This window comes from Mauremys reevesii, linkage group 7 (assembly GCF_016161935.1).
Source record: "Mauremys reevesii isolate NIE-2019 linkage group 7, ASM1616193v1, whole genome shotgun sequence".
Lineage (NCBI taxonomy): Eukaryota > Metazoa > Chordata > Testudines > Geoemydidae > Mauremys > Mauremys reevesii.
Genome location: NC_052629.1, coordinates 77,297,355 through 77,313,816, shown reverse-complemented (window position 1 = coordinate 77,313,816; position 16,462 = coordinate 77,297,355).

Genomic DNA, 16,462 nt, shown 5'->3' with positions numbered 1-16,462 from the left:
GGTTGTGTTGTGTTGGTTTGTGTGTGGAGTGAGTTGTCTGGTGTTAGAGAGCTTATTCCTTCATTCTCACCCTTCCTTGGTCCTTCTCGCATGAACAGAGAGCAACAATACCCGAAGTCCAAAGGTGCAAACAATTCGATGTTTATTGGGGTGAACTTCCAGCAAGCTTAAATTCAAGTTCCTTTTCCTTATTTTCGAATCCCAACTTACTTCCTGTTTGCCCCTAATTTATATAGTAATATTTTCAGCTATACCTTAACCAATCATTCTACTAAAATTTACCTAACCAATCCTAACGTATTGAAACATGATTAGCTAACCAATTATATCCCACCACCTTAATTAGTTTACACCTAGCAAAATTAATTATACAGCAGACAGAAACAATCACAGAACCAGACAGAGACCATGCAAATAAACATACAAAACAATACAGAAGTGAGGATTTCACAACTACATCTATACAGACATAAGGGTTCTCCAGCTGTGTCTATTGATAAGCGAGTTCTTACCAGACAGAAAACTATCAAACTAAATTTCTAGGCACTTTCCTTTCTCTGGAGGTGATAGATCGAATCACCTTCCTAACAGCCCCAGATTGCCTTATTTTAATATGTCTAGTTTGGAATGTGAGGACGTGACCATACATTTCCCAGTTTATGGCTGCTAAAGAACCAGGCCTCTCAGACTCTCACAGTAAGAGAAGGCCACTACACAGACAGTGATTTTTGATTCTCTCTTTTATACCTCTATAACTAGCTAAGTGATAAGAATACACCTAAATTCTTAAAGTATAGGCCTTTGCAGACAGGCCTGAATATCTATATCCTAACATCTGGGTCTGTGCAGGTGGCGAATGAAGGTGTGTGCTGCAGTGAGGGGCTATGCGTGTTTGGGTTGTTGTGTTGTTGTGTGAGTGGTTGCTGTGATGCTGGCAGACCAGATGCCAACTCTTACCCAGGCTGCAGGCATTAGCTCAGAACTGATAAACTCAGAGCTGGAGACCAGAGCACTGCTGGAAGCTGGGAATGGATGACAGGAGATGGATCACTTGATGATTACCTGTTCTGTTCATTCCCTCTGGGGCACCTGGCATTGGCCACTGTCGGAAGACAGGATACTGGACTAGATGGATCTTTGGTGTGGATGTTTTTATGTTACCTGTATGGTAGTTTTGCTCAAAATAGATATTAGTCTTAAAAAAAATATTTAGTGTTTAGACCAGGGGTGGGCAAACTACGGCCTGCGGGCCGGATTCAACCCGCCAGCCATTTTAAACCAGCCCTCGAGCTCCTGCTGGGGAGCAGGGTTGGGGCCCAGAAGCCCCAGCATGGCCCTGCTCCAGCTCCTATGTGTAGGGGCAGCCGGGGGACTCCACTCTGCATTCTGCCACCCGTCCCAAGCGCCACCCCCGCAGTAGGAGCCAGAAGGGGACATGGCCGCTGCTTCCAGGAGCCGCTTGACGTAGGCACCGCCCAGAGCCTGAGCCATTCCCTGCACCCCTGCCCCAGCCCTGATCCTGCTTCCGCCCTCTGAACCCCTCAATCCCAGCCAGAGCATCCTCCTGCACCCCAAACTCCTCATCCCTAGCCCCACCCCAGAGCCTGCACCACCAGACAGAGCCTTCACCCCCTCCCACACCCCAACCCCAACTTTGTGAGCATTCACGGCCCGCCATACAATTTCTATTCTCAGATGTGGCCCTTGGGCCAAAAAGTTTGCCCAGCCCTGGTTTAGACTCTACAAAACGCTTGTAAATTGCAGCCTGCCTTCATCTCACTTGTGATGTCTGTAACCCAGGCTATTGGGTAAGATTTAAGTGTTTGCTCTGAAACAGTAAAGCCCCACAGGCAAGAGCAAACCAGTGTGAAATGCTAGTTTGCCACAGGAGGTGCCATCTCCTGTCCAACAGGAAACGGGCCCTAGACCCCAGACAACCCTTGTGGCATAGCAGAGGACAAATGACTATGTTGATTGCTCTACATCCCCCATCAAGAGGAGACCAGCGTGTGAACGCCTCCCTTTATCTTGGCAGAAGGGAATAAAAATCTCTGGCAGTAAGAAACTGCATCTGTTTGGACTCTGAGGGGCCAGAGACCCCAAACTGAAGCCAGAGACCCCCAGGGGCTGCCTCCCCGGGCCATCCTGAGAGATACTTTGAACTGACAGATCTCACTACAACTCTGTCCTGTTAAGCCAGGTCTGTGCTACACACATTGCTTCTCCCACTGGCACAGCTACTGCCTCGTGCGGAGGTGGAGTTATGAACCTGTCAGGAGAGCTCGCTCCTTTCAGCATGCAGTGTCTTTGCAAGACGTGCTACAACGGCAGCTGTGCTGATGCATGTTTGTAGTGTAGACCTGCCCTTCGGGTTTAGATGGGAACTCATTGGTGTGGATATGTTTTGTAGCCAATTATTTGAGTTTATTATCCAGTTACTGTATGATGTTATAATTAATTAATGTGGCATGAGATATAGAATCATTGTATGTTGAATAGAATTAATTTGTAGGATTATAGAAGTATAAGATTGATCAATATTTAGTGTTCCATTCTATGCATCCGAAGAAGTGAGCTGTAGCTCACGAAAGCTCATGCTTAAATAAATTTGTTAGTCTTTAAGGTGCCACAAGTACTCCTGTTTTTTTTCAGTATTTAGAGGGAATCATGTATTAGATAGCTAAGTAAGAAAGGCAGAAACACAATACCTGTAGGCTGAGGCCTGCAAGATTTTAGCTTAGCTATTTTAGACCTTGGAGATAAGAAATGCTGACATAAGTAAGTGAGAGAAGAATAACCTGATGCCCTACAATTATGGGAAAAGAGCTACCAAGGGGTAATATTGTGAAAAATTATCCAGATGATTAATTTTAAATCACAAAAATGCTGTAAAGATATATCTGTTTCTAACATGTGTCTTAACCACAGGATACAGGTTGTGTGTCAGTGTTAATGAGCATAAAGAGAACCTACACAACCTGTAGGAATTGGAGTCCTTCAAGTTTCTAGGGGACACAGACCAATAAGGGAAAAAAGGGGTGACAATTTCATGTACATGCACAGAATGTGGGTATAGGCAGAATCACATTATAAAAAGGGGGTGTCCAGAGTGGGAAAATTGAGCTTCCTAGGGGAAACTCCAACAAGAGCCACCCCTCTACTGGTGCCAAGTATCAAGGAGCAGCCGTGTTAGTCTCTATCAACAAAAACAATGAGGAGTCTGGTGGCACCTTAAAGACTAACCAATTTATTTGGGCATAAGCTTTGGTGGGTAAAACCCCCCACTTGCATGTATAAGCAGAGTCAGGTTGAGCTCTACCCTGACATCTGGTGGTAAATTATAGGGAGTGCAGAAAGAAGTTTCGAGCATTTGTATTAGCATTTCAGTTATTTGCATTGGCACTCCCACCCCACTTAGCATACTACACAGCAGCATGGGATGGTTATTTTCACACCTGTGGGAGCCCCAATTTCATTGTTATTGGGGCAGGAGCAATAAAATGTTGTCACCCCGATTAAGTAAATGAGGAACTACTAAACTGTCTTCTGATAGAGGGTTTCATTATCAACTAAATAGCACTTGCTAGACAAGGGACATGGGTTCCAAAACCCAGTCAAGAGAGAGGCTGGGGACTGATATCTGTACTTGGTGGTGCAGTCTCCTTGTATGAGCTAGAAGTACCAGTTCCACCTATACCTCTCTCCACTGTGGAATGTTAGAGATAATTTTTGATTCCCTTAAGAATCTAGATACAGGTTACTGAGCTGAACTCACTGGCACTGGGGCTCCCCTACTATGAGCTGGAATCACTAAGAGCTGAAATCACTGAAGAGCTGGACTTGCTGAGCTGAGAGCACTCAATACTGTGCTAATGAGTTGGGGAGCCTGAAGCAATACCGTGGAGCAGAGCAGCTGGCAGAGCGGAGTGGAGCAGTTTGTGCAGCCACTGGGTGAGTGGCGCCAAGCAGCTCGCGAGGACGGCTGGAGTCAGTGGTGAGCTGCAGCCGGTTCGCACTGGATCGCACAAACCGGTTGTTAAATTTAGAAACCCTTTTAGAACCGGTTGTAAAGGGCTTCTAAATTTAAGAAAGGTTCCAGCAGCTCCCTTCCCTGCCCTGCCCCGCCCTGCCCCCAGTCCCAGCTCACCTGGCTCCGACTTTGGCCGGGCGGGCCGCGCGGCTCGGTCCCAGGCGGGCCGCGGCTCGGTCCCCGGGCGGGCCGCGCGGCTCGGTCCCCGGGCGGGCGGGCCGGACCCTGGCCCCGACTCTGGCCAGGTGGGTGGGCTGGCAGGCTGCGTGGCTCCGGGCCGGACCCCGACGCCGACCTGGACCCTGGCCCTGACTCTGGCCGGGCGGGCAGCGCGTCTCCGCGCCGGACCCCGATTCCGGCTGGGCAGTGAGGCTCCGGGCCGGACCCAGACGCCGACCTGGACCCTGACTGCAGCCCAGCGCCTGTGGCTCCCAGCCCCGACTCTGGGTGGCACGGCTCCCATGTCCAAGCAGCAGGGTAAGGGGGACAGGGAGAGGGTGTTGGATAGAGGGCGGGGGTGGATTAGGGTCGGGACTGGGGGTGGTCAGAGGGCAGGGAACAGGGGAATTGAATGGGGGCAAGGGTCCTGGGGGGGCAGTCAGGAAGGACCAGGGGTTGGATGGGGCGGTGGGAGGCAGTCAGGGGCAGGGGTTCCAGGGGCAGTCAGGAAAGAGAGAAGGGGTGGTAGGATGGGGGGAGTCCCGGGGGGCTATCAGGAATAAGAGGAGGGGTTGGAGGGGTGGCAGGGGGCAGTTAAGGGACAGGGAAGGGGGTGGATAGGGCAGGGGTCCTGGGGGGTGGGGCAGGAGTCCCCGGAGGGTGGGGGGGTCACCCTCATGGGGTGAGGAGGAGGGAACTGGTTGTTAATATTTTGGCAGCTCATCACTGGCTGGAGTGGATCACAGGACAGCTGGCGGACCAGAGCAGCTGGCAGAGTGGAGCAGCCCACAGAGCAAGCGGAGCTGAGCTGTTTGCGGGGACGACTAGTGGAAGCAGAACCCCACGAAGAGGCAGGGCAGTTGGCCCTGAAACCACGTAAGGTGCCCCTTTCTACCCAGGCTGGGGAGGGGAACCTCTGCAGAGAGACTCTTGAGCTCTGGGGCTGCACTGACCCGGGACAGAGCCTTTTGGATTGTGGGACTTGGGACTGTGGATGATTTGGGGGTTGCTGTACTCCAGGGCCCAGAGAGAAGGACACGGCCCAATTTGCTGGGGTGGGTCTTTGCTCACAGTTTGACCTATGAACTCTAGCTGAGGTATTTTCCCAATTTAATGCTTGTTGTTTATCTCATGTAATTAAACCTTTTCTGCTACACCAAGACTCTGTGCTTGTGAGAGGGGAAGTATTGCCTCTTCGAGGCGCCCAGGGGTGTGTGTAAGATTTTCCCAGGTCACTGGGTGGGGGCTCAAGCTGGTTTTGCATTATGTTGTGGGAAGGGACCCCTATGTATTGAACCCGGCCCTTGCTGCTATCGTTTTGGCCCGGCAGAAGGGCTACACATGCATCTGAAGAAGTGGGGTTTTTTTACCCATGAAAGCTTATGCCCAAATAAATCGGTTAGTCTTTAACGTGCCACCGGACTCGTTGTTATCCCTCTACTGATGATCAATACATCAGAGACCCATCAGACCCTAACACTGCCTAGGGAGGTGTAGCAGGGTGGTTACCCCACTCCTGCTCTGCGGGAGTTAAAAGCAGCCCTGGGAAGGGCTGTGGCTGGGAGAAAGCAGCTACTAAGCTGATTGGGGAAGCAGCTGCAGCTGGGCCATGCCCCAATCAGGCCACAGCTGGCCCTATAAGAGGGCTGGGGCCAGAAGCTGCGGAGACTCCTGCTAGCTTTGAGAGGGAGGGACCTGACTGCAGGGAGCTGAGAGAAAGTACCTGGAGTGGAGCAGAGCTGGGGGAAGGCCAAGGGAGCTGGGGAGCTCTGGCCTGGAAACCCCCCAGCCTAGTGGAAGGCCAATTAGGTACTGGGGTTGCGGGAGGCAGCCCACGGGTAGGCAGAGGCAGCAGGTCCAAACCCCCTTGCCTATGATGAGTGGCTTTTACACTGCAGTCTGCCCCAGTGAGGGGGGGCTAGATGGGGACTGGCAGTAGCCCATGACAGAGGCAAGGTGGGGATAGAGGGTTGGGGGTTCCCCTGGTGGGGAGACCCTGAGACTGCAGTGGTATTGCCAGGGGGCAACACCCCAAAGACAAGGGGCACTGGGTCCTGGGAGGGACACAGGGACCAGCGGCAGTGGGACATGGGCCTGCAGAAGGTGCTCTGGAGGCTGGAAATGCTAATTCCCTGAAAGGACCAGCAGGAGGTGCCACAGCTGAGAGTCGTGCACCCTCACAGAAGGATGTGAGTGGCTGTAGTTATAACTGGTGCATGGCTAGATCTTGGAGTTGTGTATATACTGTGACATTCATAACTTTGTTCGTAACTGTGACAAGTGGGGATTTTCCCTTGTTATGTTGTATGTGAGTCTTACTGTTTTGCATGAATGCTGTGTGTGCCTCAGTTTCCCTGTGTATTGCACCAATGTCTAGGTGGTGGGAATAAGGGTGTGTGACTTTTGTGGGGGTTGCTCCAGCTGCCTGCACACATAGGTGCTGACTTCTACTGGTAATGGTGGGTGCTTGACCCGCCCCGCCCTGCCTCCAGCCCTGCCCCAACTCCACCCCTGCCCCACCTCTGCCCCACCTCCTCCCACCCCCATTCCAACCCCTTCCCGAAATCCTCCTCCCCGGCCCCACCTCTTCCCTGCTTCCTCCCCTGAGCGTGCCTGTAGCGAGTCGGACTCACCCCTGCGGTGCCGCCTCCTGCTGGTGACTCCGGGAATTAGCTCGTTTCCAGCACTGGAGTGCCCTCTGCAGGCCGGTGATCCACCTGTCTTCTGGCCCTCGTGTCCCTCCCTGGACCCGGTGCCCTTTTACATGGGGGTGCTGCCCCCTGGCAGTAACCCCTTTTCTCTCAGGGCTTCCCCTTCTCAGGGAACCCCCTCCCTCTATCCCTACCTTGCCTCAGTGTATGGCTACTGCCAGTCATTGTCTAGCCCCACATCCTGGGGCAGACTGCAGTATCAGCCTATTCATCACTGGCAAGGAGGGTTTGGACCTGCTGCCTTGGCCTACCCCTGGGCTGCCTCTGCAACCCCCAGTACCTGTTAGCCCAATGCTAGGTGGCAGCCTGGGGCTTTCCAGGCTGGAGCTCCCCAGCTCCTCTGCCTTTCCCCAGCCCTGCTCCACTCAGGTACCTGGTCTAGATCCCTGCAGCCAGGCCCATCTCCCTCTGAATGCAGAGAGAGACTGTCTTGTACTTCTGGCTTCCCTGGCCTTTTATAGGGCCAGCTGTGGCCTGATTGGGGTGTGGCCCCAGCTGCGGCCACTTCCCCAATCAGCCCAGCCTAAAGGCTGTTTTCTCCTGCTACAGCCCCTTCCCAGGGCTGTTTTTAACCCCTTCAGGGAAGGAGCAGGGGTTCCTCCCTCCTCCCTCCCGGAGTTTGCTACAGCTGTTTGGTGGTGGCAAGCGCTGGGAGGTAGGCAGAAGAGCGGAAACGCGGCACATTCAAGGGAGGAGGTGGAGGAGGAGGTGAGGTGGGGTGGGGAGCTTGGCTGCCGGTGGGTGCAGAGCACTCACTAACTTTTCCCTGTGGGTGCTCCCACGGAGTTGGTGCCTATGCCTGCATGCATACTATGGCTGCCCCTTCGTAACCTGAGACCGGGAGGGGGATGCGACCAGGCGACTCTTGGCCCGGACAAAGGCCGGAGTAGGAGCAATGGGCAGGGCAGGGGCCAGGCAGCTGGAAGCGAATTAGTCTTGGCTGGCTTGAGTCGCAGAGTGAGGACCAGAGCCCTGGCTCTGGGCTCCCCTCCCCCCAAGGTGGACTTGGCTGAAAGTCACTGATTTCTGTGCTAGCAAGCTCTGTTCCACGCTGCGTTACTGTCGATTAATAAATCTTCTGTTTTACCGGCTGGCTGAGAGTCACATCTGACTGTGGAGTTGGGGTGCAGGGCCCTCTGGCTTCCCCAGGAACCCCACCCTGGTAGACTTACTGAGGGAAGCGCACGGTGTGGAAGGGGATGCTGAATACTCCGAGGTCAGACCCAGGAAGGTGGAAGCTGTGTAAGCTTCTTGCCCAGGAGACAGTCTGCTCAGAGAGAGGAGGCTCCCCTCCCCCAGAGTCCTGACAGGCTTCGTATGGAGTAGTTCCAGTGCATTGCCCCGGTGATTCCGTGACAGTAACTTTAATACAATTGATAAGAGAGTGGCCCTTGTTCTTGTGATTGTCTGTGTTACTTGCCTGTGGTTTCATGTGTTCCTATGAGCTCTAGATCTAAAACAGGCTGAGCTAACTCTGATGAACATGAGACCGTAGCCACCAGCCTCCATACTGTAAAAGAACATCACTAAAATTAACTTTAAATTTAAAATAAAGGCTACAGGTCACTTGCTTTAACCTGTGAATAATTCTCATTCTTTTTTCCTACATAACCCTTTTGCTCACTTATTACAGGACTGGCTACAGGTGTTGTCTTTGGTGCAAGATCTAGGGGACCAACTGATCTGGGATAAGATATTGGTCTCTTGGGACTGGAGGCAACTTGCATCTGAAGAAGTGGGTATTCACCCACGAAAGCTCATGCTGCAAAACGTCTGTTAGTCTATAAGGTGCAACAGGATTCTTTGCTGCTTTTACAGAACCAGACTAACACGGCTACCCCTCTGATACTTGAATGTAGTGTGATTTTTGGTGTAAGTGACCATTTAGCACGAGTCCAGTTTGTCTGGATGGCAAGATAGACAGGAGAGTCTAAGGGGACTGCCTGTGACTCCATGGTGAGACTGTGACAGTGATCCAGGAGTTCACATTTGTTACTGGCTTGGTGAAATCTGGTTATAGACCAGACCACCAGCTTGGGGTGTCTGTCTGGAGAAGGGTGTGCACAGCTGTGATCCACTGCAGACAGCATGGCAGTTGGCTTGATTTGTGTCTGCAGGGTTGTACTGGGGGAGTCTGTGTTGATTTATTTGGGCATGGGGGTTGCACTGGCAATTTTGGGTTGAGTTGCACAGAATCAACCACTGAAGAACTGTGACAGTTAGTGAATCTCTCCATGCAAATTAGCTGTGAAGTATTAAGGGTGGTGACTGGTGAGTTCCCTCTGTCACAGAGAGCTGGGGCCACTGGCATAGATGGTTGTGTGCTTTCTGGTGTAGTCTAGACAGAGGGTCGAAATTGGAACAAAATGGTTTGTTTGAGCAAAAACATTTTTTTTGAGTTGCCATGAATTTAGAAAAAAAAATCATTGTCAATACAGTCAGGAACTAATCTCTCTCTCCCCCCCCCCCCCACACTTTTTTCAGAATTGTCAGGGAACCAAACAATTCATTATTTGCACAGCTCTAAGTATACCCTCCCCCCGGCATGGGCAGGTTAGTCACGTGAACATGTTTTTCACAATAAAAACGGTTTGTTAGGTTTTTTACAATTTTTGAAAATGAGAAAAATTCAATTAAAAATAATTTGGTGGGAAATCTTTTAAAAGAGACAAGAAGGCTGGCCCTTTCCCACGCCTCATTCCCACCTTTCCCACGCCCCATTCAGTCCTTTCCCATGTCTCCTTCACACATTTTTTGGGTGTTTTGAAAAGCAGTGAGTGTTCTGGGCTTGTGCTGACGGACTCACTTGTATCCCACCAGGGACGCATGGCTCTCCCAGCCTGGCCACCCAGCCAGCAGCGATTGGGGGCAGCCAGACAGTCACAGGCCTGGGCAGTCGTGCTTACGGTACCCACATGTAACCGTTGGCTGATGGGGTTTGCCATGTGGGGAACCGAACCCAACACAACACCAGGGGAAGGAGGAAGCCGGGCCCCAGATAGAGTGGACATGGGCGATCCAGTGGGCAGGGCATCCCCTTCTAGTCCAGCCTGTTTAGGGAACCCTTTGTCTGGCTCCATCATTGGTGTCAGTTCCCCAGGGTGGCTTCCAACTGAATGTAGCAGAGCCCTCCATGGCCACACGGTTAGGCAGATACTGCGGCAGTTCTGCAGAAAAGGACCTGGGGATTACAGTGGACGAGAAGCTGGCTATGAGTCAGCAGTGTGCCCGGGTTGCCAAGAAGGTTAATGGCATATTGAGCTGCATTAGTAGGGGCATTGCCAGCAAATCGAGGGAAGTGATTATTCCCCTCTATTCGCCACTGGTGAGGCCACATCTGGAGTACTGTGTCCAGTTTTGGGCCCTCCACTACAGAAGGGATGTGGACAAATTAGAGAGTCCAGCGGAGGACAATGAAAATTATCAGGGGGCTGGGACACATGACTTACAAGGAGAAGCTGAGGGAACTGGACTTGTTTGGTCTGCAGAAGAGAAGAGTGAGGGGGGATTTGATAGCAGCCTTCAACTACCTGAAGGGGGGTTTCAAAGAGGATGGAGCTCGGCTGTTCTCAGTGGTGGCAGATGACAGAACAAGGAGTAATGGTCTCAAGTTGCAGTGCGGGATGTCTAGGTTGGATATTAGGAAAAACTATTTCACTAGGAGGATGGTGAAGCACTGGAATGGGTTACCTAGGGAGGTGGTGGAATCAGTTGTTAAACACACTGAAGGAGCCCGTATAATGCAAGCAGGACACAAGCTCTCTCCTGTTGGCTTACAGCATCTTCGCCAGATGTGTTACTGTGGCACACCTGCCCTGGTGTACATTTGTAGTGCAGACCTGCCCTAAGACAGGAAATGCTTAACCATTCCCATGAGTCAAATCAAGGCATTCTGAGAGTGGAAGCAAGAGGTAGGCAGATATTCAACTGAACATGCAGGACAACTTGTAGAAGGATGTCAGGAACATAGGCCAAGTAACCAAAAAGAATCATCATAACCTCATGAGATTCCCGATCTGCCATGGCAGGAGATAGCTGCAGGCAGTTTTGACTTTGGCAGACATGTCTACTCCAAATGGCTACTTTTCCAAATGTCTAGAAGTTCTGTGTCAGCCAGAGAAGTCGGTGTGCTGTGTTACGAGTAACTGAGAGATGTATTTGCATGCCAGGTCATCCTGAAGAATTAGGGAGTGACCAAGTTCTGTTTGCAAGCACAGAAGTGGGTAACTTTGTGAGATCTGGGGGAGTGAAACTCATCCAGCCCTGGACACCCGCAATGGAACAGAATGCTGGGTAGACCGTTCCGATGATGAAATCCACGTTTCGCAAAACAGCTGCATCAGGCAAAGATTCTTCCTCGGCTCTTTTGGACTTGAGAAAAGCACCACTAACAGGAATACTGCCCTGCACGTGATGCGGAGGATGTTGTGAGCTACTCTTCCATTCTCACACGCACTGCTACAACCCAAAGGGCTCACACCACATTAAAGCAACGACAGGAAAGACAGACAAGATGCTATGACCTGACAGCTACACTGCTCTGTGTTCCATTGCCACGATCCAATATCCATGGGAACAACACCAGGTTGGCGAGCATCAAGGGTGCTAGCGATGAGTCCAGACAGCCATTATCCTATTGAGACATGCACAGGAGAATATTACTTCTGTACCTGACGGTGCCTAAGAGCTGACTGGACACTGCTGACATCGGATACACAACAGCAGCAGCGGTCCCCAGCCTGCAAGCCAGCGATCAGCATTGACACCAGTGTCTTCTGAGACACAGGTTTCAGCTGGACCATCAGAAAGTCAGTTCACAGGAGATGGCCAGCAGGATACCAAGGTTTGTGCTCCCCGTCTGGACGGGAACTGCACACAAAAGCAGCCTCAGGCAGTGGGGAAGCACGAGCTCCCAGCATTACATGTTGACAGCCTCTGACCTGCACAGCTCAGGATTACACAGCTAGCGGCCAGCAGTGCGTGGAGCAGGCTGCATGCTGAGGACCCAGTCGGTTGGAGGTGTTTAGGGGTGGGGTTTGAAGAAGAAAAGGAGCTGTAGCGTATGGTGGTGCTGGTCTCTGTAAAATTAGGCACATGTAGTTGGCAGAGGGGTCCTGTTGGGTGGGACAGACACAGGCAGGGCAGAGTCTGGAGGACTCCCCTTGACATGTAACAGAGTTGGGGTGAAACGCTGGGCTCATGCTGGGGTCCTGGAATATGGGGACTGCATTGTGCTTACCAGGAGGATGCTTTCAGCTGCCTGGAGCTGCCCCCAGCTCCACCCTGTGGGTTCAGGGGGCAGGGAGACACCTCAGTGAAATCGAGCTCAATGGATCAGTCCTGAGCCCGCAGGATTCAGCCCTGTCCAGGCCTTGCACATCCCCAGACCTTCCCCACAATCCTTCCGCCCCCAGGCCATACACTGCACTAGCCCTGCTGCATCCCAGTGATCAGCGGCCCAATACACCTGCTGTGATGTTCTGTACCTCATGGGAATCCCCTGAACCCCCATATTTATCCTTGTGTGGTGTCCAATGCAAAGTTTATTTTGGAAGGCTCATGATGCACTGATTGTTGTTACAGTAATGTTATGTTATAGGCTGTAATTTCATGTGTATATAGTTATGAGGCTGAAAATGTGTCCTCATGGCTTGAAACAAAACCAGGCAAAAACTCCACAAGAGCAGAGGGGCAGTTCACACCTCATCAGGGCATGTATGGGACAAACCCAGCCCAGCATCACAAGAACAAAGGACACTGGCCTCAGCAGTAACAAAGGATCCTGTTGGATTCTTAGTCACCCCGCTTCCCTTGGTCAGTTTGGGACTACAATGAGGTAATGCTCACCTGACTCTGAAGGGGGTGTGTGTGTGCAAAGCCAAGAGGGAAGAAAGAACATGATAAAAGGAAGAGACATTTGCCATGCTCCTCCTCTCTCTTCCACCACCATCTATAGACATTATCAACAAGCGACTGAAGCGCTGATCAAAGGGGAGAGCCTGGCTGAAGGGCAACCAGCCAGCCTGTGGTGAGAAGCACCTAAGTTTGTAAGGGCATTGAAAGTGTTAAGATCAGCTTAGAATGTGTTTTGTTTTTATTTCATTGACCAAATCTGACTCGTTATGCTTTGATTTTAAGTGATTATAAATCAATCTGTGTAGTTAATAAATCTGTTTGTTCTACCTGAAGCAGTGTGTTTGGTTTGAAGCGTGTCAGAGGCTCCCCTCTGAATCAAAATGTTTCAGTTTTCTGGTTTAGAAACCACGTTTCATTTCAAACCATCCTTTCGTTGTGTGAAAAAGAGAAACCAGGGTGTGTAACAAAGAGCCAGACCTTGTGTTGCAGTTGCTGGCTGCTGGAAGGAAACATTGTGCGTTTAACCATCATCTTTTCTTTTCTTTTTTTTCCCCCAATTTGTTAAAAATTTCAAAAAAATTCCCTTTGGGTTGGGCCTGGAATGACATGTGGGTACATGCAGGTGGCTGGAGGCTGTGACCCCTGGGCACACCAGGCCTGGGGGCTCTGTCTCGCATTAGCCTGGCTCCGTGGACACTGCCTGCCCACCGGGTGATGCTGGCCTGCCAGAGAAGGGGATTTGTGGTGACTTTGCTCCCTCTGGTGGTTGAATGTGGCATTGCCCAGCAGAGAACTGAGCTCCCAGCCGGGACAGCTGCTGCCCCCTAATATGCACCTGAGGGGGTGGGGGGGTGCCCCGGCCTGGGGCAGGTACAAATCAAAGGGCTGTTTGTGCAGTTTCACGTGGCCATGAATCTTCCCCGGGGGGGTGTGGAGGAGGAGTGTCACAGGGCAACACTGGCCCTTTCAGAGGGAGTAGGGACCTAGCCCCTGTGACTTGCCAGCTCACCCAAGGAGGCACCTGGGCTTAGAGAGCTGGTGGGTGAGTCCTTAGCAGGCTGGGAAGAAGCCCTGCCTCATAAAGTTTGTGGATGACACCAAGTTGGGGGGTATTGCCAATTCGGAAGAGGATCGGGATATTCTCCAGGGAGATTTAGATGACCTTGTAAACTGGAGTATTAGTAACAGGATGAAATTCAATAGTGAGAAGTGTAAGGTTATGCATTTAGGGATGTCTAACAAGAACTTTAGTTATAAGCTGGGGATGCACCAGTTGGAAGTAACGGAGGAGGAGAAGGACCTAGGAGTCCTGGTTGATCGTAGGATGACTATGAGTAGGCAATGTGATGTGGCCGTTAAAAAAGCTAATGCGGTCTTGGGTTGCATTAGGCGAGGTATTTCTAGTAGGGATAAGGAGGTGCTAGTCCCGTTATATAAGGCGTTGGTGAGACCTCATTTGAAGTATTGTGTGCAGTTTTGGTCTCCCATGTTTAAGAAGGATGAATTCAAACTGGAACGGGTACAAAGAAGGGCCACTAGAATGATCGAGGAATGGAAGGCCTTTCGTATGAAAGGAGACTTGAGGAGCTCAGTTTGTTTTCCTTAACCAAAAGAAGGATAAGAGGAGATATGATTACACTCTTTAAATATATCAGAGGGATAAATACCAGGGAAGGAGAGGAATTATTTCAGCTCAGTGCTAATGTGGACACGAGGACAAACGGATATAAATTGTCAGTCAGGAAATTCAGGCTTGAAATTAGACGAAGGTTTCTAACCATCAGGGGAGTGCAATACTGGAACAGCCTACCGAGGGAAACAGTGGGGGCGAAGGACCTCCATGACTTTAAGATTAAGCTAGATAAGTTTATGGAGGAGATGGTATGATAGGATAACGGGCTTAGTCAATAGGTCAATTAAGTGCCACACTGGTAAATAGTACAATGGGTCAATGGTATGATATAACCTTTTCCAGAGGGTTTGGCTGGAGAGTCTTGCCCGCATGCTCGGGGTTCAGCTGACCGCCATATTTGGGGTCGGGAAGGAATTTTCCTCCAGGGAAGATTGGCAATGGCCCTGGAGGTTTTTCGCCTTCCTCCGAAGCATGGGGCAGGGGTCGCTTGCTAAGGAGTGGGTGGATCGGCTTATGTGGCCTGCATCTTGCAGGAGGTCAGACTAGATGATCATAATGGTCCCTTCTGATCTTGAATTCTATGATTCTATGATTACAGCGAGTCCCCAGGCACCCACCCGCCGCTCTGGGGAGCCCAGCCTCCAATCTGCCTTTGGTTGCAAGTGACCTGAGTTCAGCAGTCCCCGCTGGGCACCCTGGCGTTCTGCTGAGCGAGGGATGCCCTGGCCAGGCCTGGCATGTGGAGCATCCCAAGAGAATGCTCCAGCCTTACCCACAGAAAAGCTGCTGGTGCTATCCATCTCCCGGCAGCTCCCAGGACCCAGCTGCTCTACCCCCGGCCATTCTCAGGGCTGTGCTTTCCACTGGGGGAAATTAACCCTTTCACCGCCAGAGACTCAGGCACCATCTTCTGGGGCTCACACTGGCAATCAGCTTAGGGGACCCAGTGCACTTGCTCATTTGTCCTTGGAGCACAACCACACGCCTCACCTCAGTCCCTGGAAAAATCATGGAGCAGGTCCTCAAGGAATCAATTCTGAAGCACTTAGAGGAGAGGAAAGTGATCAGGAACAGTCAGCATGGATTCATCAAGGGCAAGTCATGCCTGACTAACCTAATTGCCTTCTATGATGAGATAACTGGCTCTGTGGATATGGGGAAAGCAGTAGACATGATATATCTTGACTTTAGCGAAGCTTTTGGTACAGTTTCCCACAGTATTCTTGCCAGCAACTTTAAAAAGTATGGACTGGATGAATGGACTATAAGGAGGATAGAAACTGGCTAAATTGTCAGGCTCAACAGGTAGTGATTAACGGCTTGATGTCTAGTTGGCAGCCGGTATCAAGTGGAGTGCCCCAGAGATCGGTCCTGGGGCTGGTTTAGTTCAACATCTTTATTAATGATCTGGATGATGGGATGGATTGCACCCTCAGCAAGGTCACGGAGGACACTAAACTGCAGGGAGAGGTAGATACGCTGGAGGGTAGGGATAGGGTCCAGAGTGACCTAGACAAATTGGAGGCTTGGGCCAAAAAAAATCTGATGCAGTTCAATAAGGACAAGTGCAGTCCTGCATTTAGGAAGAAAGAATCCCTTGCACTGCTAGAGGCTGGGGACCGACTGGCTCAGCAGCAGTTCTGCAGAAAAGGGCCTGGGGATTCCAGTGAATGAGAAACTGGATATGAGTGTGCCCTTGTTGCCAAGAAGGCTAACGGCATATTGGGCTGCATTAGTAGGAGCATTGCCAGCAGATCAAGGGAAGTGATTATTCCCCTCTATTCGGCACTGGTGAGGCCACATCTGGAGTATTGCATCCAGTTTTGAGCCTTCCCCTACAGAAAGGGTGTGGACAAATTGGAGAGAGTCCAGCAGAGGGCAACAAAAGTGATGAAGGCACTGGGGCACATGGCTTACGAGGAGAGGCTGAGGGAACTGGGCTTGTTTATCTGCAGAAGAGAAGAGTGAGGGGGGATTTGATAGCAGCCTTCAACTACCTGAAGGGGGGTTCCAAAGAGGATGGAGCTCAGTTGTTCTCTGTGGTGGCAGATGACAGAACAAGGAGCAATGGTC